This window comes from Oncorhynchus mykiss, chromosome 7 (genome assembly GCF_013265735.2).
Source record: "Oncorhynchus mykiss isolate Arlee chromosome 7, USDA_OmykA_1.1, whole genome shotgun sequence".
Taxonomy (NCBI): Eukaryota; Metazoa; Chordata; class Actinopteri; order Salmoniformes; family Salmonidae; genus Oncorhynchus; species Oncorhynchus mykiss.
The window spans coordinates 29,243,587-29,264,318 of NC_048571.1; the positions used below are offsets into that span (position 1 = coordinate 29,243,587).

General features: G+C 41.7%; 9 non-coding genes across 9 annotated transcripts; all 9 read right to left on the bottom strand.

Moving 5' to 3' along the window:
• Positions 1-87: 87 nt before the first annotated feature.
• Positions 88-160, bottom strand: trnar-ccu. The gene has a single exon. It is a non-coding gene; the product is annotated as a tRNA-Arg (tRNA).
• A 1,993-nt stretch (positions 161-2,153) lies between these two features.
• trnar-ccu lies at positions 2,154-2,226 on the bottom strand. The gene has a single exon. It is a non-coding gene; the product is annotated as a tRNA-Arg (tRNA).
• Positions 2,227-5,890: 3,664 nt separating this feature from the next.
• trnar-ccu lies at positions 5,891-5,963 on the bottom strand. Its single transcript has one exon. It is a non-coding gene; the product is annotated as a tRNA-Arg (tRNA).
• Positions 5,964-8,793: 2,830 nt separating this feature from the next.
• On the bottom strand, positions 8,794-8,866 carry trnar-ccu. The gene has a single exon. It is a non-coding gene; the product is annotated as a tRNA-Arg (tRNA).
• Positions 8,867-9,748: 882 nt separating this feature from the next.
• On the bottom strand, positions 9,749-9,821 carry trnar-ccu. The gene has a single exon. It is a non-coding gene; the product is annotated as a tRNA-Arg (tRNA).
• A 2,273-nt stretch (positions 9,822-12,094) lies between these two features.
• trnar-ccu lies at positions 12,095-12,167 on the bottom strand. The gene has a single exon. It is a non-coding gene; the product is annotated as a tRNA-Arg (tRNA).
• A 1,716-nt stretch (positions 12,168-13,883) lies between these two features.
• On the bottom strand, positions 13,884-13,956 carry trnar-ccu. Its single transcript has one exon. It is a non-coding gene; the product is annotated as a tRNA-Arg (tRNA).
• A 1,160-nt stretch (positions 13,957-15,116) lies between these two features.
• Positions 15,117-15,189, bottom strand: trnar-ccu. The gene has a single exon. It is a non-coding gene; the product is annotated as a tRNA-Arg (tRNA).
• Positions 15,190-18,575: 3,386 nt separating this feature from the next.
• trnar-ccu lies at positions 18,576-18,648 on the bottom strand. The gene has a single exon. It is a non-coding gene; the product is annotated as a tRNA-Arg (tRNA).
• Positions 18,649-20,732: the final 2,084 nt, after the last annotated feature.

Here is a 20,732-nt window from a genome sequence, read left to right on the forward strand (position 1 = left end):
TGCTATGGTTAGCAGAAAATTTTTTCGATCCATCGACCACTGGGTAATGGACCTGGCACGCTTCTGCTGGGCCACAATGTTTCCGACCACCCCAGATGGGACTTGAACCCACAATTCCTGGCTTAGGAGGCCAGAGCCTTATCCATTAGGCCACTGGGGCAATGTCTACCTTTCACAACCAGTACGAACTGGTTATGGGCCCAGCACGCATCCGCTGCACAACTCTGCTTTCAGCCACTTCAGCAAAGACTAAACCTCACAATCCATGGCTTAGGAGGCCAGTGTCTTAGGCCACTGGGGATCTTTGTAATCAATATGACCAATACGAACTGATGGAAGAGGTAAAAAAAAATGTGTAATGGCACTTACACATGGAATGAAACTACGCATTTAAAAAAAATATTTGTTCGCACTTAAATGCTATAAAAAGCTGGTTAGCAGAAAATGTTTTTGATCCATCAACCTCTGGGTTATGGGCCCAGCACGCATCCGCTGCACAACTCTGCTTTCAGCCACTTCAGCAAAGACTAAACCTCACAATCCATGGCTTAGGAGGCCAGTGTCTTAGGCCACTGGGGATCTTTGTAATCAATATGACCAATACGAACTGATGGAAGAGGTAAAAAAAAATGTATAATGGCACTTACACATGGAATGAAACTACGCATTTAAAAAAAATATTTGTTTGCACTTGAATGCTATAAAAAGCTGGTTAGCAGAAAATGTTTTCGATCCATCAACCTCTGGGTTATGGGCCCAGCACGCATCCGCTGCACAACTCTGCTTTCAGCCACTTCAGCAAAGACTAAACCTCACAATCCATGGCTTAGGAGGCCAGTGTCTTAGGCCACTGGGGATCTTTGTAATCAATATGACCAATACGAACTGATGGAAGAGGTAAAAAAAAATGTGTAATGGCACTTACACATGGAATGAAACTACGCATTTAAAAAAATATTTGTTCGCACTTAAATGCTATAAAAAGCTGGTTAGCAGAAAATGTTTTTGATCCATCAACCTCTGGGTTATGGGCCCAGCACGCATCCGCTGCACAACTCTGCTTTCAGCCACTTCAGCAAAGACTAAACCTCACAATCCATGGCTTAGGAGGCCAGTGTCTTAGGCCACTGGGGATCTTTGTAATCAATATGACCAATACGAACTGATGGAAGAGGTAAAAAAAAATGTATAATGGCACTTACACATGGAATGAAACTACGCATTTAAAAAAAATATTTGTTTGCACTTGAATGCTATAAAAAGCTGGTTAGCAGAAAATGTTTTCGATCCATCAACCTCTGGGTTATGGGCCCAGCACGCATCCGCTGCACAACTCTGCTTTCAGCCACTTCAGCAAAGACTAAACCTCACAATCCATGGCTTAGGAGGCCAGTGTCTTAGGCCACTGGGGATCTTTGTAATCAATATGACCAATACGAACTGATGGAAGAGGTAAAAAAAAATGTATAATGGCACTTACACATGGAATGAAACTACGCATTTTAAAAAAATATTTGTTCGCACTTAAATGCTATAAAAAGCTGGTTAGCAGAAAATGTTTTTGATCCATCAACCTCTGGGTTATGGGCCCAGCACGCATCCGCTGCACAACTCTGCTTTCAGCCACTTCAGCAAAGACTAAACCTCACAATCCATGGCTTAGGAGGCCAGTGTCTTAGGCCACTGGGGATCTTTGTAATCAATATGACCAATACGAACTGATGGAAGAGGTAAAAAAAAAATGTATAATGGCACTTACACATGGAATGAAACTACGCATTTAAAAAAAATATTTGTTTGCACTTCAATGCTATAAAAAGCTGGTTAGCAGAAAATGTTTTCGATCCATCAACCTCTGGGTTATGGGCCCAGCACGCATCCGCTGCACAACTCTGCTTTCAGCCACTTCAGCAAAGACTAAACCTCACAATCCATGGCTTAGGAGGCCAGTGTCTAATCGATATGACCAATACGAACTGATGGAAGAGGTAAACAAAAATGTATAATGGCACTTACACATGGAATGAAACTACGCATTTAAAAAAAAAAAAAATTTGGCACTTAAATGCTATGGTTAGCAGAAAATGTTTTCGATCCATCGACCACTGGGTAATGGACCTAGCACGCTTCTGCTGGGCCACAAAGTTTCCGACCACCCCAGATGGGACTTGAACCCACAATTCCTGGCTTAGGAGGCCAGTGCCTTATCCATTAGGCCACTGGGGCAATGTCTACCTTTCACAACCAGTACGAACTGGTTATGGGCCCAGCACGCATCCGCTGCACAACTCTGCTTTCAGCCACTTCAGCAAAGACTAAACCTCACAATCCATGGCTTAGGAGGCCAGTGTCTTAGGCCACTGGGGATCTTTGTAATCAATATGACCAATACGAACTGATGGAAGAGGTAAAAAAAAATGTATAATGGCACTTACACATGGAATGAAACTACGCATTTAAAAAAAATATTTGTTTGCACTTGAATGCTATAAAAAGCTGGTTAGCAGAAAATGTTTTCGATCCATCAACCTCTGGGTTATGGGCCCAGCACGCATCCGCTGCACAACTCTGCTTTCAGCCACTTCAGCAAAGACTAAACCTCACAATCCATGGCTTAGGAGGCCAGTGTCTTAGGCCACTGGGGATCTTTGTAATCAATATGACCAATACGAACTGATGGAAGAGGTAAAAAAAAATGTATAATGGCACTTACACATGGAATGAAACTACGCATTTAAAAAAAATATTTGTTCGCACTTAAATGCTATAAAAAGCTGGTTAGCAGAAAATGTTTTTGATCCATCAACCTCTGGGTTATGGGCCCAGCACGCATCCGCTGCACAACTCTGCTTTCAGCCACTTCAGCAAAGACTAAACCTCACAATCCATGGCTTAGGAGGCCAGTGTCTTAGGCCACTGGGGATCTTTGTAATCAATATGACCAATACGAACTGATGGAAGAGGTAAAAAAAAATGTATAATGGCACTTACACATGGAATGAAACTACGCATTTAAAAAAAATATTTGTTTGCACTTGAATGCTATAAAAAGCTGGTTAGCAGAAAATGTTTTCGATCCATCAACCTCTGGGTTATGGGCCCAGCACGCATCCGCTGCACAACTCTGCTTTCAGCCACTTCAGCAAAGACTAAACCTCACAATCCATGGCTTAGGAGGCCAGTGTCTTAGGCCACTGGGGATCTTTGTAATCAATATGACCAATACGAACTGATGGAAGAGGTAAAAAAAAATGTATAATGGCACTTACACATGGAATGAAACTACGCATTTAAAAAAAATATTTGTTCGCACTTAAATGCTATAAAAAGCTGGTTAGCAGAAAATGTTTTTGATCCATCAACCTCTGGGTTATGGGCCCAGCACGCATCCGCTGCACAACTCTGCTTTCAGCCACTTCAGCAAAGACTAAACCTCACAATCCATGGCTTAGGAGGCCAGTGTCTTAGGCCACTGGGGATCTTTGTAATCAATATGACCAATACGAACTGATGGAAGAGGTAAAAAAAAAATGTATAATGGCACTTACACATGGAATGAAACTACGCATTTAAAAAAAATATTTGTTCGCACTTAAATGCTATAAAAAGCTGGTTAGCAGAAAATGTTTTTGATCCATCAACCTCTGGGTTATGGGCCCAGCACGCATCCGCTGCACAACTCTGCTTTCAGCCACTTCAGCAAAGACTAAACCTCACAATCCATGGCTTAGGAGGCCAGTGTCTTAGGCCACTGGGGATCTTTGTAATCAATATGACCAATACGAACTGATGGAAGAGGTAAAAAAAAATGTATAATGGCACTTACACATGGAATGAAACTACGCATTTAAAAAAAATATTTGTTTGCACTTGAATGCTATAAAAAGCTGGTTAGCAGAAAATGTTTTCGATCCATCAACCTCTGGGTTATGGGCCCAGCACGCATCCGCTGCACAACTCTGCTTTCAGCCACTTCAGCAAAGACTAAACCTCACAATCCATGGCTTAGGAGGCCAGTGTCTTAGGCCACTGGGGATCTTTGTAATCAATATGACCAATACGAACTGATGGAAGAGGTAAAAAAAAATGTATAATGGCACTTACACATGGAATGAAACTACGCATTTAAAAAAAATATTTGTTCGCACTTAAATGCTATAAAAAGCTGGTTAGCAGAAAATGTTTTTGATCCATCAACCTCTGGGTTATGGGCCCAGCACGCATCCGCTGCACAACTCTGCTTTCAGCCACTTCAGCAAAGACTAAACCTCACAATCCATGGCTTAGGAGGCCAGTGTCTTAGGCCACTGGGGATCTTTGTAATCAATATGACCAATACGAACTGATGGAAGAGGTAAAAAAAAATGTATAATGGCACTTACACATGGAATGAAACTACGCATTTAAAAAAAATATTTGTTTGCACTTGAATGCTATAAAAAGCTGGTTAGCAGAAAATGTTTTCGATCCATCAACCTCTGGGTTATGGGCCCAGCACGCATCCGCTGCACAACTCTGCTTTCAGCCACTTCAGCAAAGACTAAACCTCACAATCCATGGCTTAGGAGGCCAGTGTCTTAGGCCACTGGGGATCTTTGTAATCAATATGACCAATACGAACTGATGGAAGAGGTAAAAAAAAATGTATAATGGCACTTACACATGGAATGAAACTACGCATTTAAAAAAAATATTTGTTCGCACTTAAATGCTATAAAAAGCTGGTTAGCAGAAAATGTTTTTGATCCATCAACCTCTGGGTTATGGGCCCAGCACGCATCCGCTGCACAACTCTGCTTTCAGCCACTTCAGCAAAGACTAAACCTCACAATCCATGGCTTAGGAGGCCAGTGTCTTAGGCCACTGGGGATCTTTGTAATCAATATGACCAATACGAACTGATGGAAGAGGTAAAAAAAAAATTTATAATGGCACTTACACATGGAATGAAACTACGCATTTAAAAAAAATATTTGTTCGCACTTAAATGCTATAAAAAGCTGGTTAGCAGAAAATGTTTTTGATCCATCAACCTCTGGGTTATGGGCCCAGCACGCATCCGCTGCACAACTCTGCTTTCAGCCACTTCAGCAAAGACTAAACCTCACAATCCATGGCTTAGGAGGCCAGTGTCTTAGGCCACTGGGGATCTTTGTAATCAATATGACCAATACGAACTGATGGAAGAGGTAAAAAAAAAATGTATAATGGCACTTACACATGGAATGAAACTACGCATTTAAAAAAAATATTTGTTTGCACTTCAATGCTATAAAAAGCTGGTTAGCAGAAAATGTTTTCGATCCATCAACCTCTGGGTTATGGGCCCAGCACGCATCCGCTGCACAACTCTGCTTTCAGCCACTTCAGCAAAGACTAAACCTCACAATCCATGGCTTAGGAGGCCAGTGTCTTAGGCCACTGGGGATCTTTGTAATCAATATGACCAATACGAACTGATGGAAGAGGTAAAAAAAAAATGTATAATGGCACTTACACATGGAATGAAACTACGCATTTAAAAAAAATATTTGTTTGCACTTCAATGCTATAAAAAGCTGGTTAGCAGAAAATGTTTTCGATCCATCAACCTCTGGGTTATGGGCCCAGCACGCATCCGCTGCACAACTCTGCTTTCAGCCACTTCAGCAAAGACTAAACCTCACAATCCATGGCTTAGGAGGCCAGTGTCTAATCGATATGACCAATACGAACTGATGGAAGAGGTAAACAAAAATGTATAATGGCACTTACACATGGAATGAAACTACGCATTTAAAAAAAAAAAAATTTGGCACTTAAATGCTATGGTTAGCAGAAAATGTTTTCGATCCATCGACCACTGGGTAATGGACCTAGCACACTTCTGCTGGGCCACAAAGTTTCCGACCACCCCAGATGGGACTTGAACCCACAATTCCTGGCTTAGGAGGCCAGTGCCTTATCCATTAGGCCACTGGGGCAATGTCTACCTTTCACAACCAGTACGAACTGGTTATGGGCCCAGCACGCATCCGCTGCACAACTCTGCTTTCAGCCACTTCAGCAAAGACTAAACCTCACAATCCATGGCTTAGGAGGCCAGTGTCTTAGGCCACTGGGGATCTTTGTAATCAATATGACCAATACGAACTGATGGAAGAGGTAAAAAAAAATGTATAATGGCACTTACACATGGAATGAAACTACGCATTTAAAAAAAATATTTGTTTGCACTTGAATGCTATAAAAAGCTGGTTAGCAGAAAATGTTTTCGATCCATCAACCTCTGGGTTATGGGCCCAGCACGCATCCGCTGCACAACTCTGCTTTCAGCCACTTCAGCAAAGACTAAACCTCACAATCCATGGCTTAGGAGGCCAGTGTCTTAGGCCACTGGGGATCTTTGTAATCAATATGACCAATACGAACTGATGGAAGAGGTAAAAAAAAATGTATAATGGCACTTACACATGGAATGAAACTACGCATTTAAAAAAAATATTTGTTCGCACTTAAATGCTATAAAAAGCTGGTTAGCAGAAAATGTTTTTGATCCATCAACCTCTGGGTTATGGGCCCAGCACGCATCCGCTGCACAACTCTGCTTTCAGCCACTTCAGCAAAGACTAAACCTCACAATCCATGGCTTAGGAGGCCAGTGTCTTAGGCCACTGGGGATCTTTGTAATCAATATGACCAATACGAACTGATGGAAGAGGTAAAAAAAAATGTATAATGGCACTTACACATGGAATGAAACTACGCATTTAAAAAAAATATTTGTTTGCACTTGAATGCTATAAAAAGCTGGTTAGCAGAAAATGTTTTCGATCCATCAACCTCTGGGTTATGGGCCCAGCACGCATCCGCTGCACAACTCTGCTTTCAGCCACTTCAGCAAAGACTAAACCTCACAATCCATGGCTTAGGAGGCCAGTGTCTTAGGCCACTGGGGATCTTTGTAATCAATATGACCAATACGAACTGATGGAAGAGGTAAAAAAAAATGTATAATGGCACTTACACATGGAATGAAACTACGCATTTAAAAAAAATATTTGTTCGCACTTAAATGCTATAAAAAGCTGGTTAGCAGAAAATGTTTTTGATCCATCAACCTCTGGGTTATGGGCCCAGCACGCATCCGCTGCACAACTCTGCTTTCAGCCACTTCAGCAAAGACTAAACCTCACAATCCATGGCTTAGGAGGCCAGTGTCTTAGGCCACTGGGGATCTTTGTAATCATTATGACCAATACGAACTGATGGAAGAGGTAAAAAAAAAATGTATAATGGCACTTACACATGGAATGAAACTACGCATTTAAAAAAAATATTTGTTTGCACTTCAATGCTATAAAAAGCTGGTTAGCAGAAAATGTTTTCGATCCATCAACCTCTGGGTTATGGGCCCAGCACGCATCCGCTGCACAACTCTGCTTTCAGCCACTTCAGCAAAGACTAAACCTCACAATCCATGGCTTAGGAGGCCAGTGTCTTAGGCCACTGGGGATCTTTGTAATCAATATGACCAATACGAACTGATGGAAGAGGTAAAAAAAAAATGTATAATGGCACTTACACATGGAATGAAACTACGCATTTAAAAAAAATATTTGTTTGCACTTGAATGCTATAAAAAGCTGGTTAGCAGAAAATGTTTTCGATCCATCAACCTCTGGGTTATGGGCCCAGCACGCATCCGCTGCACAACTCTGCTTTCAGCCACTTCAGCAAAGACTAAACCTCACAATCCATGGCTTAGGAGGCCAGTGTCTTAGGCCACTGGGGATCTTTGTAATCAATATGACCAATACGAACTGATGGAAGAGGTAAAAAAAAATGTATAATGGCACTTACACATGGAATGAAACTACGCATTTAAAAAAAATATTTGTTCGCACTTAAATGCTATAAAAAGCTGGTTAGCAGAAAATGTTTTTGATCCATCAACCTCTGGGTTATGGGCCCAGCACGCATCCGCTGCACAACTCTGCTTTCAGCCACTTCAGCAAAGACTAAACCTCACAATCCATGGCTTAGGAGGCCAGTGTCTTAGGCCACTGGGGATCTTTGTAATCAATATGACCAATACGAACTGATGGAAGAGGTAAAAAAAAAATGTATAATGGCACTTACACATGGAATGAAACTACGCATTTAAAAAAAATATTTGTTTGCACTTCAATGCTATAAAAAGCTGGTTAGCAGAAAATGTTTTCGATCCATCAACCTCTGGGTTATGGGCCCAGCACGCATCCGCTGCACAACTCTGCTTTCAGCCACTTCAGCAAAGACTAAACCTCACAATCCATGGCTTAGGAGGCCAGTGTCTTAGGCCACTGGGGATCTTTGTAATCAATATGACCAATACGAACTGATGGAAGAGGTAAAAAAAAAATGTATAATGGCACTTACACATGGAATGAAACTACGCATTTAAAAAAAATATTTGTTTGCACTTCAATGCTATAAAAAGCTGGTTAGCAGAAAATGTTTTCGATCCATCAACCTCTGGGTTATGGGCCCAGCACGCATCCGCTGCACAACTCTGCTTTCAGCCACTTCAGCAAAGACTAAACCTCACAATCCATGGCTTAGGAGGCCAGTGTCTAATCGATATGACCAATACGAACTGATGGAAGAGGTAAACAAAAATGTATAATGGCACATACACATGGAATGAAACTACGCATTTAAAAAAAAAAAAATTTGGCACTTAAATGCTATGGTTAGCAGAAAATGTTTTCGATCCATCGACCACTGGGTAATGGACCTAGCACGCTTCTGCTGGGCCACAAAGTTTCCGACCACCCCAGATGGGACTTGAACCCACAATTCCTGGCTTAGGAGGCCAGTGCCTTATCCATTAGGCCACTGGGGCAATGTCTACCTTTCACAACCAGTACGAACTGGTTATGGGCCCAGCACGCATCCGCTGCACAACTCTGCTTTCAGCCACTTCAGCAAAGACTAAACCTCACAATCCATGGCTTAGGAGGCCAGTGTCTTAGGCCACTGGGGATCTTTGTAATCAATATGACCAATACGAACTGATGGAAGAGGTAAAAAAAAAATGTATAATGGCACTTACACATGGAATGAAACTACGCATTTAAAAAAAATATTTGTTTGCACTTCAATGCTATAAAAAGCTGGTTAGCAGAAAATGTTTTCGATCCATCAACCTCTGGGTTATGGGCCCAGCACGCATCCGCTGCACAACTCTGCTTTCAGCCACTTCAGCAAAGACTAAACCTCACAATCCATGGCTTAGGAGGCCAGTGTCTTAGGCCACTGGGGATCTTTGTAATCAATATGACCAATACGAACTGATGGAAGAGGTAAAAAAAAAATGTATAATGGCACTTACACATGGAATGAAACTACGCATTTAAAAAAAATATTTGTTTGCACTTCAATGCTATAAAAAGCTGGTTAGCAGAAAATGTTTTCGATCCATCAACCTCTGGGTTATGGGCCCAGCACGCATCCGCTGCACAACTCTGCTTTCAGCCACTTCAGCAAAGACTAAACCTCACAATCCATGGCTTAGGAGGCCAGTGTCTAATCGATATGACCAATACGAACTGATGGAAGAGGTAAACAAAAATGTATAATGGCACATACACATGGAATGAAACTACGCATTTAAAAAAAAAAAAATTTGGCACTTAAATGCTATGGTTAGCAGAAAATGTTTTCGATCCATCGACCACTGGGTAATGGACCTAGCACGCTTCTGCTGGGCCACAAAGTTTCCGACCACCCCAGATGGGACTTGAACCCACAATTCCTGGCTTAGGAGGCCAGTGCCTTATCCATTAGGCCACTGGGGCAATGTCTACCTTTCACAACCAGTACGAACTGGTTATGGGCCCAGCACGCATCCGCTGCACAACTCTGCTTTCAGCCACTTCAGCAAAGACTAAACCTCACAATCCATGGCTTAGGAGGCCAGTGTCTTAGGCCACTGGGGATCTTTGTAATCAATATGACCAATACGAACTGATGGAAGAGGTAAAAAAAAATGTATAATGGCACTTACACATGGAATGAAACTACGCATTTAAAAAAAATATTTGTTTGCACTTGAATGCTATAAAAAGCTGGTTAGCAGAAAATGTTTTCGATCCATCAACCTCTGGGTTATGGGCCCAGCACGCATCCGCTGCACAACTCTGCTTTCAGCCACTTCAGCAAAGACTAAACCTCACAATCCATGGCTTAGGAGGCCAGTGTCTTAGGCCACTGGGGATCTTTGTAATCAATATGACCAATACGAACTGATGGAAGAGGTAAAAAAAAATGTATAATGGCACTTACACATGGAATGAAACTACGCATTTAAAAAAAATATTTGTTCGCACTTAAATGCTATAAAAAGCTGGTTAGCAGAAAATGTTTTTGATCCATCAACCTCTGGGTTATGGGCCCAGCACGCATCCGCTGCACAACTCTGCTTTCAGCCACTTCAGCAAAGACTAAACCTCACAATCCATGGCTTAGGAGGCCAGTGTCTTAGGCCACTGGGGATCTTTGTAATCAATATGACCAATACGAACTGATGGAAGAGGTAAAAAAAAATGTATAATGGCACTTACACATGGAATGAAACTACGCATTTAAAAAAAATATTTGTTTGCACTTGAATGCTATAAAAAGCTGGTTAGCAGAAAATGTTTTCGATCCATCAACCTCTGGGTTATGGGCCCAGCACGCATCCGCTGCACAACTCTGCTTTCAGCCACTTCAGCAAAGACTAAACCTCACAATCCATGGCTTAGGAGGCCAGTGTCTTAGGCCACTGGGGATCTTTGTAATCAATATGACCAATACGAACTGATGGAAGAGGTAAAAAAAAATGTATAATGGCACTTACACATGGAATGAAACTACGCATTTAAAAAAAATATTTGTTCGCACTTAAATGCTATAAAAAGCTGGTTAGCAGAAAATGTTTTTGATCCATCAACCTCTGGGTTATGGGCCCAGCACGCATCCGCTGCACAACTCTGCTTTCAGCCACTTCAGCAAAGACTAAACCTCACAATCCATGGCTTAGGAGGCCAGTGTCTTAGGCCACTGGGGATCTTTGTAATCAATATGACCAATACGAACTGATGGAAGAGGTAAAAAAAAAATGTATAATGGCACTTACACATGGAATGAAACTACGCATTTAAAAAAAATATTTGTTTGCACTTGAATGCTATAAAAAGCTGGTTAGCAGAAAATGTTTTCGATCCATCAACCTCTGGGTTATGGGCCCAGCACGCATCCGCTGCACAACTCTGCTTTCAGCCACTTCAGCAAAGACTAAACCTCACAATCCATGGCTTAGGAGGCCAGTGTCTTAGGCCACTGGGGATCTTTGTAATCAATATGACCAATACGAACTGATGGAAGAGGTAAAAAAAAATGTATAATGGCACTTACACATGGAATGAAACTACGCATTTAAAAAAAATATTTGTTCGCACTTAAATGCTATAAAAAGCTGGTTAGCAGAAAATGTTTTTGATCCATCAACCTCTGGGTTATGGGCCCAGCACGCATCCGCTGCACAACTCTGCTTTCAGCCACTTCAGCAAAGACTAAACCTCACAATCCATGGCTTAGGAGGCCAGTGTCTTAGGCCACTGGGGATCTTTGTAATCAATATGACCAATACGAACTGATGGAAGAGGTAAAAAAAAAATGTATAATGGCACTTACACATGGAATGAAACTACGCATTTAAAAAAAATATTTGTTTGCACTTCAATGCTATAAAAAGCTGGTTAGCAGAAAATGTTTTCGATCCATCAACCTCTGGGTTATGGGCCCAGCATGCATCCGCTGCACAACTCTGCTTTCAGCCACTTCAGCAAAGACTAAACCTCACAATCCATGGCTTAGGAGGCCAGTGTCTAATCGATATGACCAATACGAACTGATGGAAGAGGTAAACAAAAATGTATAATGGCACTTACACATGGAATGAAACTACGCATTTAAAAAAAAAAAAAATTTGGCACTTAAATGCTATGGTTAGCAGAAAATGTTTTCGATCCATCGACCACTGGGTAATGGACCTAGCACGCTTCTGCTGGGCCACAAAGTTTCCGACCACCCCAGATGGGACTTGAACCCACAATTCCTGGCTTAGGAGGCCAGTGCCTTATCCATTAGGCCACTGGGGCAATGTCTACCTTTCACAACCAGTACGAACTGGTTATGGGCCCAGCACGCATCCGCTGCACAACTCTGCTTTCAGCCACTTCAGCAAAGACTAAACCTCACAATCCATGGCTTAGGAGGCCAGTGTCTTAGGCCACTGGGGATCTTTGTAATCAATATGACCAATACGAACTGATGGAAGAGGTAAAAAAAAATGTATAATGGCACTTACACATGGAATGAAACTACGCATTTAAAAAAAATATTTGTTTGCACTTGAATGCTATAAAAAGCTGGTTAGCAGAAAATGTTTTCGATCCATCAACCTCTGGGTTATGGGCCCAGCACGCATCCGCTGCACAACTCTGCTTTCAGCCACTTCAGCAAAGACTAAACCTCACAATCCATGGCTTAGGAGGCCAGTGTCTTAGGCCACTGGGGATCTTTGTAATCAATATGACCAATACGAACTGATGGAAGAGGTAAAAAAAAATGTATAATGGCACTTACACATGGAATGAAACTACGCATTTAAAAAAAATATTTGTTCGCACTTAAATGCTATAAAAAGCTGGTTAGCAGAAAATGTTTTTGATCCATCAACCTCTGGGTTATGGGCCCAGCACGCATCCGCTGCACAACTCTGCTTTCAGCCACTTCAGCAAAGACTAAACCTCACAATCCATGGCTTAGGAGGCCAGTGTCTTAGGCCACTGGGGATCTTTGTAATCAATATGACCAATACGAACTGATGGAAGAGGTAAAAAAAAATGTATAATGGCACTTACACATGGAATGAAACTACGCATTTAAAAAAAATATTTGTTTGCACTTGAATGCTATAAAAAGCTGGTTAGCAGAAAATGTTTTCGATCCATCAACCTCTGGGTTATGGGCCCAGCACGCATCCGCTGCACAACTCTGCTTTCAGCCACTTCAGCAAAGACTAAACCTCACAATCCATGGCTTAGGAGGCCAGTGTCTTAGGCCACTGGGGATCTTTGTAATCAATATGACCAATACGAACTGATGGAAGAGGTAAAAAAAAATGTATAATGGCACTTACACATGGAATGAAACTACGCATTTAAAAAAAATATTTGTTCGCACTTAAATGCTATAAAAAGCTGGTTAGCAGAAAATGTTTTTGATCCATCAACCTCTGGGTTATGGGCCCAGCACGCATCCGCTGCACAACTCTGCTTTCAGCCACTTCAGCAAAGACTAAACCTCACAATCCATGGCTTAGGAGGCCAGTGTCTTAGGCCACTGGGGATCTTTGTAATCAATATGACCAATACGAACTGATGGAAGAGGTAAAAAAAAAATGTATAATGGCACTTACACATGGAATGAAACTACGCATTTAAAAAAAATATTTGTTTGCACTTCAATGCTATAAAAAGCTGGTTAGCAGAAAATGTTTTCGATCCATCAACCTCTGGGTTATGGGCCCAGCACGCATCCGCTGCACAACTCTGCTTTCAGCCACTTCAGCAAAGACTAAACCTCACAATCCATGGCTTAGGAGGCCAGTGTCTAATCGATATGACCAATACGAACTGATGGAAGAGGTAAACAAAAATGTATAATGGCACTTACACATGGAATGAAACTACGCATTTAAAAAAAAAAAAAATTTGGCACTTAAATGCTATGGTTAGCAGAAAATGTTTTCAATCCATCGACCACTGGGTAATGGACCTAGCACGCTTCTGCTGGGCCACAAAGTTTCCGACCACCCCAGATGGGACTTGAACCCACAATTCCTGGCTTAGGAGGCCAGTGCCTTATCCATTAGGCCACTGGGGCAATGTCTACCTTTCACAACCAGTACGAACTGGTTATGGGCCCAGCACGCATCCGCTGCACAACTCTGCTTTCAGCCACTTCAGCAAAGACTAAACCTCACAATCCATGGCTTAGGAGGCCAGTGTCTTAGGCCACTGGGGATCTTTGTAATCAATATGACCAATACGAACTGATGGAAGAGGTAAAAAAAAATGTATAATGGCACTTACACATGGAATGAAACTACGCATTTAAAAAAAATATTTGTTTGCACTTGAATGCTATAAAAAGCTGGTTAGCAGAAAATGTTTTCGATCCATCAACCTCTGGGTTATGGGCCCAGCACGCATCCGCTGCACAACTCTGCTTTCAGCCACTTCAGCAAAGACTAAACCTCACAATCCATGGCTTAGGAGGCCAGTGTCTTAGGCCACTGGGGATCTTTGTAATCAATATGACCAATACGAACTGATGGAAGAGGTAAAAAAAAATGTATAATGGCACTTACACATGGAATGAAACTACGCATTTAAAAAAAATATTTGTTCGCACTTAAATGCTATAAAAAGCTGGTTAGCAGAAAATGTTTTTGATCCATCAACCTCTGGGTTATGGGCCCAGCACGCATCCGCTGCACAACTCTGCTTTCAGCCACTTCAGCAAAGACTAAACCTCACAATCCATGGCTTAGGAGGCCAGTGTCTTAGGCCACTGGGGATCTTTGTAATCAATATGACCAATACGAACTGATGGAAGAGGTAAAAAAAAAATGTATAATGGCACTTACACATGGAATGAAACTACGCATTTAAAAAAAATATTTGTTTGCACTTCAATGCTATAAAAAGCTGGTTAGCAGAAAATGTTTTCGATCCATCAACCTCTGGGTTATGGGCCCAGCACGCATCCGCTGCACAACTCTGCTTTCAGCCACTTCAGCAAAGACTAAACCTCACAATCCATGGCTTAGGAGGCCAGTGTCTAATCGATATGACCAATACGAACTGATGGAAGAGGTAAACAAAAATGTATAATGGCACTTACACATGGAATGAAACTACGCATTTAAAAAAAAAAAAAATTTGGCACTTAAATGCTATGGTTAGCAGAAAATGTTTTCAATCCATCGACCACTGGGTAATGGACCTAGCACGCTTCTGCTGGGCCACAAAGTTTCCGACCACCCCAGATGGGACTTGAACCCACAATTCCTGGCTTAGGAGGCCAGTGCCTTATCCATTAGGCCACTGGGGCAATGTCTACCTTTCACAACCAGTACGAACTGGTTATGGGCCCAGCACGCATCCGCTGCACAACTCTGCTTTCAGCCACTTCAGCAAAGACTAAACCTCACAATCCATGGCTTAGGAGGCCAGTGTCTTAGGCCACTGGGGATCTTTGTAATCAATATGACCAATACGAACTGATGGAAGAGGTAAAAAAAAATGTATAATGGCACTTACACATGGAATGAAACTACGCATTTAAAAAAAATATTTGTTTGCACTTGAATGCTATAAAAAGCTGGTTAGCAGAAAATGTTTTCGATCCATCAACCTCTGGGTTATGGGCCCAGCACGCATCCGCTGCACAACTCTGCTTTCAGCCACTTCAGCAAAGACTAAACCTCACAATCCATGGCTTAGGAGGCCAGTGTCTTAGGCCACTGGGGATCTTTGTAATCAATATGACCAATACGAACTGATGGAAGAGGTAAAAAAAAATGTATAATGGCACTTACACATGGAATGAAACTACGCATTTTAAAAAAATATTTGTTCGCACTTAAATGCTATAAAAAGCTGGTTAGCAGAAAATGTTTTTGATCCATCAACCTCTGGGTTATGGGCCCAGCACGCATCCGCTGCACAACTCTGCTTTCAGCCACTTCAGCAAAGACTAAACCTCACAATCCATGGCTTAGGAGGCCAGTGTCTTAGGCCACTGGGGATCTTTGTAATCAATATGACCAATACGAACTGATGGAAGAGGTAAAAAAAAATGTATAATGGCACTTACACATGGAATGAAACTACGCATTTAAAAAAAATATTTGTTTGCACTTGAATGCTATAAAAAGCTGGTTAGCAGAAAATGTTTTCGATCCATCAACCTCTGGGTTATGGGCCCAGCACGCATCCGCTGCACAACTCTGCTTTCAGCCACTTCAGCAAAGACTAAACCTCCCAATCCATGGCTTAGGAGGCCAGTGTCTTAGGCCACTGGGGATCTTTGTAATCAATATGACCAATACGAACTGATGGAAGAGGTAAAAAAAAAATGTATAATGGCACTTACACATGGAATGAAACTACGCATTTAAAAAAAATATTTGTTCGCACTTAAATGCTATAAAAAGCTGGTTAGCAGAAAATGTTTTTGATCCATCAACCTCTGGGTTATGGGCCCAGCACGCATCCGCTGCACAACTCTGCTTTCAGCCACTTCAGCAAAGACTAAACCTCACAATCCATGGCTTAGGAGGCCAGTGTCTTAGGCCACTGGGGATCTTTGTAATCAATATGACCAATACGAACTGATGGAAGAGGTAAAAAAAAATGTATAATGGCACTTACACATGGAATGAAACTACGCATTTAAAAAAAATATTTGTTTGCACTTGAATGCTATAAAAAGCTGGTTAGCAGAAAATGTTTTCGATCCATCAACCTCTGGGTTATGGGCCCAGCACGCATCCGCTGCACAACTCTGCTTTCAGCCACTTCAGCAAAGACTAAACCTCACAATCCATGGCTTAGGAGGCCAGTGTCTTAGGCCACTGGGGATCTTTGTAATCAATATGACCAATACGAACTGATGGAAGAGGTAAAAAAAAATGTATAATGGCACTTACACATGGAATGAAACTACGCATTTAAAAAAAATATTTGTTCGCACTTAAATGCTATAAAAAGCTGGTTAGCAGAAAATGTTTTTGATCCATCAACCTCTGGGTTATGGGCCCAGCACGCATCCGCTGCACAACTCTGCTTTCAGCCACTTCAGCAAAGACTAAACCTCACAATCCATGGCTTAGGAGGCCAGTGTCTTAGGCCACTGGGGATCTTTGTAATCAATATGACCAATACGAACTGATGGAAGAGGTAAAAAAAAAATGTATAATGGCACTTACACATGGAATGAAACTACGCATTTAAAAAAAATATTTGTTTGCACTTGAATGCTATAAAAAGCTGGTTAGCAGAAAATGTTTTCGATCCATCAACCTCTGGGTTATGGGCCCAGCACGCATCCGCTGCACAACTCTGCTTTCAGCCACTTCAGCAAAGACTAAACCTCACAATCCATGGCTTAGGAGGCCAGTGTCTTAGGCCACTGGGGATCTTTGTAATCAATATGACCAATACGAACTGATGGAAGAGGTAAAAAAAAATGTATAATGGCACTTACACATGGAATGAAACTACGCATTTAAAAAAAATATTTGTTCGCACTTAAATGCTATAAAAAGCTGGTTAGCAGAAAATGTTTTTGATCCATCAACCTCTGGGTTATGGGCCCAGCACGCATCCGCTGCACAACTCTGCTTTCAGCCACTTCAGCAAAGACTAAACCTCACAATCCATGGCTTAGGAGGCCAGTGTCTTAGGCCACTGGGGATCTTTGTAATCAATATGACCAATACGAACTGATGGAAGAGGTAAAAAAAAATGTATAATGGCACTTACACATGGAATGAAACTACGCATTTAAAAAAAATATTTGTTTGCACTTGAATGCTATAAAAAGCTGGTTAGCAGAAAATGTTTTCGATCCATCAACCTCTGGGTTATGGGCCCAGCACGCATCCGCTGCACAACTCTGCTTTCAGCCACTTCAGCAAAGACTAAACCTCACAATCCATGGCTTAGGAGGCCAGTGTCTTAGGCCACTGGGGATCTTTGTAATCAATATGACCAATACGAACTGATGGAAGAGGTAAAAAAAAATTTATAATGGCACTTACACATGGAATGAAACTACGCATTTAAAAAAAATATTTGTTCGCACTTAAATGCTATAAAAAGCTGGTTAGCAGAAAATGTTTTTGATCCATCAACCTCTGGGTTATGGGCCCAGCACGCATCCGCTGCACAACTCTGCTTTCAGCCACTTCAGCAAAGACTAAACCTCACAATCCATGGCTTAGGAGGCCAGTGTCTTAGGCCACTGGGGATCTTTGTAATCAATATGACCAATACGAACTGATGGAAGAGGTAAAAAAAAAATGTATAATGGCACTTACACATGGAATGAAACTACGCATTTAAAAAAAATATTTGTTTGCACTTCAATGCTATAAAAAGCTGGTTAGCAGAAAATGTTTTCGATCCATCAACCTCTGGGTTATGGGCCCAGCACGCATCCGCTGCACAACTCTGCTTTCAGCCACTTCAGCAAAGACTAAACCTCACAATCCATGGCTTAGGAGGCCAGTGTCTAATCGATATGACCAATACGAACTGATGGAAGAGGTAAACAAAAATGTATAATGGCACTTACACATGGAATGAAACTACGCATTTAAAAAAAAAAAAAATTTGGCACTTAAATGCTATGGTTAGCAGAAAATGTTTTCGATCCATCGACAACTGGGTAATGGACCTAGCACGCTTCTGCTGGGCCACAAAGTTTCCGACCACCCCAGATGGGACTTGAACCCACAATTCCTGGCTTAGGAGGCCAGTGCCTTATCCATTAGGCCACTGGGGCAATGTCTACCTTTCACAACCAGTACGAACTGGTTATGGGCCCAGCACGCATCCGCTGCACAACTCTGCTTTCAGCCACTTCAGCAAAGACTAAACCTCACAATCCATGGCTTAGGAGGCCAGTGTCTTAGGCCACTGGGGATCTTTGTAATCAATATGACCAATACGAACTGATGGAAGAGGTAAAAAAAAATGTATAATGGCACTTACACATGGAATGAAACTACGCATTTAAAAAAAATATTTGTTTGCACTTGAATGCTATAAAAAGCTGGTTAGCAGAAAATGTTTTCGATCCATCAACCTCTGGGTTATGGGCCCAGCACGCATCCGCTGCACAACTCTGCTTTCAGCCACTTCAGCAAAGACTAAACCTCACAATCCATGGCTTAGGAGGCCAGTGTCTTAGGCCACTGGGGATCTTTGTAATCAATATGACCAATACGAACTGATGGAAGAGGTAAAAAAAAATGTATAATGGCACTTACACATGGAATGAAACTACGCATTTAAAAAAAATATTTGTTTGCACTTGAATGCTATAAAAAGCTGGTTAGCAGAAAATGTTTTCGATCCATCAACCTCTGGGTTATGGGCCCAGCACGCATCCGCTGCACAACTCTGCTTTCAGCCACTTCAGCAAAGACTAAACCTCCCAATCCATGGCTTAGGAGGCCAGTGTCTTAGGCCACTGGGGATCTTTGTAATCAATATGACCAATACGAACTGATGGAAGAGGTAAAAAAAAAATGTATAATGGCACTTACACATGGAATGAAACTACGCATTTAAAAAAAATATTTGTTCGCACTTAAATGCTATAAAAAGCTGGTTAGCAGAAAATGTTTTTGATCCATCAACCTCTGGGTTATGGGCCCAGCACGCATCCGCTGCACAACTCTGCTTTCAGCCACTTCAGCAAAGACTAAACCTCACAATCCATGGCTTAGGAGGCCAGTGTCTTAGGCCACTGGGGATCTTTGTAATCAATATGACCAATACGAACTGATGGAAGAGGTAAAAAAAAATGTATAATGGCACTTACACATGGAATGAAACTACGCATTTAAAAAAAATATTTGTTTGCACTTGAATGCTATAAAAAGCTGGTTAGCAGAAAATGTTTTCGATCCATCAACCTCTGGGTTATGGGCCCAGCACGCATCCGCTGCACAACTCTGCTTTCAGCCACTTCAGCAAAGACTAAACCTCACAATCCATGGCTTAGGAGGCCAGTGTCTTAGGCCACTGGGGATCTTTGTAATCAATATGACCAATACGAACTGATGGAAGAGGTAAAAAAAAATGTATAATGGCACTTACACATGGAATGAAACTACGCATTTAAAAAAAATATTTGTTCGCACTTAAATGCTATAAAAAGCTGGTTAGCAGAAAATGTTTTTGATCCATCAACCTCTGGGTTATGGGCCCAGCACGCATCCGCTGCACAACTCTGCTTTCAGCCACTTCAGCAAAGACTAAACCTCACAATCCATGGCTTAGGAGGCCAGTGTCTTAGGCCACTGGGGATCTTTGTAATCAATATGACCAATACGAACTGATGGAAGAGGTAAAAAAAAAATGTATAATGGCACTTACACATGGAATGAAACTACGCATTTAAAAAAAATATTTGTTTGCACTTGAATGCTATAAAAAGCTGGTTAGCAGAAAATGTTTTCGATCCATCAACCTCTGGGTTATGGGCCCAGCACGCATCCGCTGCACAACTCTGCTTTCAGCCACTTCAGCAAAGACTAAACCTCACAATCCATGGCTTAGGAGGCCAGTGTCTTAGGCCACTGGGGATCTTTGTAATCAATATGACCAATACGAACTGATGGAAGAGGTAAAAAAAAATGTATAATGGCACTTACACATGGAATGAAACTACGCATTTAAAAAAAATATTTGTTCGCACTTAAATGCTATAAAAAGCTGGTTAGCAGAAAATGTTTTTGATCCATCAACCTCTGGGTTATGGGCCCAGCACGCATCCGCTGCACAACTCTGCTTTCAGCCACTTCAGCAAAGACTAAACCTCACAATCCATGGCTTAGGAGGCCAGTGTCTTAGGCCACT